At 40.3% G+C, this 2414-nt stretch overlaps 1 pseudogene across 1 annotated transcript; it reads right to left on the bottom strand.

The window, feature by feature from the left end:
* Positions 1-1639: 1639 nt before the first annotated feature.
* Positions 1640-2088, bottom strand: LOC308438008 (large ribosomal subunit protein eL29-like; annotated as a pseudogene). The gene has a single exon. The product of its transcript is annotated as a large ribosomal subunit protein eL29-like (transcript).
* Between the last annotated feature and the right edge of the window lie 326 nt (positions 2089-2414).

Below are 2414 nucleotides of genomic sequence, written 5' to 3' on the forward strand. Positions count from 1 at the left end.
TTTCCTTCATGAATAAGGATGTTGAACATTTTTCTAGGTGCTTCTCAGCCATTTGAAATTCCTCAGTTTAGAGTTCTTTATTTAACTCTGTCCCCCATTTTTAAATAGTGTTATTTGGTTCTCTGAGGTAGAATTTCTTGAGTTATTTGTATATATTGAATATTACCCCTGTAGTAGGTGTAGAATCGGTAAAGATCTTTTTCTATTCTGTTGAATGCCCTTTTGTCCTATTGACAGTGGTCTTTACCTTACAGACACTTTTAATTTGATGAGGTTCCATTTGTTGATTGTTGATTAGAGCATAAGATCTATTCAGGAAATTTTACTCTGTTCCCAGTTGTACAAAGTTCTTTCTCACTTACTCTTATATTAGTTTCAGTGTATTTGGTGTTACATGGAGGGTCTTGATTCACTTGAACTTAAGCTTTAGAGAAGAAAATAACAACGAATAAATTTGCATTCAGATCACTGATAGATATAAGAATTATGAAGCATAAAAAGAAAGAGGACTTAATAGATTTATTCTAGGGTACAACTCTCAAACTTAATGAGGATGTTTAGGATGTTAAAGATTGGACTGACAAAAAAAGAGACAATTATTCCTAGGTTTGAAACCAATTTTGGTGGGAGCTGTCAGCATGGAAGCAGATGGCTGGGGCACAAACAGAAGTTATGCTTTTAAGAATTAGTCAAATTTCTTTGAAAGTTTGGACTTAACTTCTACTTATTGTGGGTTGCCATAAATAACCAATATTTGAGAAACTTTGACAAGTAAGGTCTAAAATGGAGGGGCTGCTCTTTTCATGGAAGTTTACATATTTAACTATAGACCTTTTAGGCTTCTGTCTTATTTATCTAAGATATTTACAAAACATCCTTATGAGGATTTCCCCAACTATAGACAAATACTTCTTACAGTTCTGGCCCTCTGGAAACCGACATTCAAAATTCTGGTCAACCCAGCCTTCAGGGTCCATGTCATGGCTCAACTGTGTCTGACTTCTTGCTGTTGCTTCCAGGGCAGACAGAGAACGTTAGCCTTACTCTTTTCATTGCTTTTGAAAACACCAGTCTCATTATTAGGGCTGCATTCTCATAATCTTATTATAGTTAACTATTCCACTGTATATTGCAATAGCAATGCAGAGTAAGGGTTTCTACTTGCAGTTTCAGAGAATGTCACTGAGATTTTACTAATAAATGTATCCAACACATAGCAGTTCAGGTTGTATCATTTTTTTTTTCCTCAGTGATCATTGTTTTCTCATTTCACAAAGAGAAGATACAGAAGTCTTCAACACACACTGTACTACAGAGTTCAGGAGTCATCAGCAAAGCCCAGCACATACCAAGTCTTGCTCTAGGTCTTTGTTCTATCAGAATATCATTTCCCCAGTTCGCCGTGAATGAACCACACCTCTGTTAATATCATATATTTGCTCAAATTGCTTCTTTTACTTAGGTCTAGGATCACCTCAGTTACTGTTAAAAATGAAACCTCTTGTCTTACCACACTTTTTTTTTCTTGTTTCAAGTTTATTTGTAAAAACAGCATAGGACACTGGTCATCTGCAATAGTGTGTAGGTGGGTGTGTCATGGCAGTCTGTCCGTCTGTCCTCACTTTGGCAGGGGCCTTTTCTACGGAGCCTTCACTGGGGCCTGGGCACCTTTGGGAGCCTGAGCTGGAGCCGAAGCCTGGGCCTGAGCTGGAGCTTTGGCCTCTGCCTTGGTTTGAACCTTGGGCTTTGGTTGGCAGAGCCTACGACCCTTGGCCATGTAGCTTCGAATCTTCTTCCCAAGCTTGGGCTGAGTTTGCGGCTGGGGCCCTTTGGCATCTTGGGCTTGATGACCTCAGGCTTCACAAGGGCCTTGATGGCCTCTGCGCGTGCACTCGCTGCCTTTGCACTGTTGGCCTGCATCTTCTTCAGGCCTTTCTTGTTGTGCTTCTTGGCAAAACACATGTTCCTCAGGAACTTGGGATCAACCCCCTTAAGAGATTCGTATCTTTGTGACTGGGGTTTCTTGATGCCATTCCTGTGCCATTTGCGGGACTGGTTGTGGGTGGTGTGGTTCTTGGACTTGGCCATGTCTGCATGGTAACCCGCGGCTCCCGCAGCGCCGTCTTACCACACTTAATCTACACACTTATAGTATTCCCTGGTGATTATCTGTTCACCTCTCTCAGCCCAAGAAGGAAGGGCTAGTCCTGGATAAATGCTTGCTTCTACTTATATCTCAGAATATCACTGAGAGAGCATCTGAGTTTACTGTTAAGAAAGTATTGTCAGAATCACTGCTGTTCATAACCAAGTCAGGTGATATTTAAAAAATACCAGGAAGTATGTACAAGTCATCTGGGGTTAGAGACTAATATTCTGCAAAATTTGTAATATTTTAATGCAAGGTAAGAAAT

This window comes from Micromys minutus, assembly GCF_963924665.1.
Source record: "Micromys minutus genome assembly, chromosome: 27".
Classification (NCBI taxonomy): Eukaryota; Metazoa; Chordata; class Mammalia; order Rodentia; family Muridae; genus Micromys; species Micromys minutus.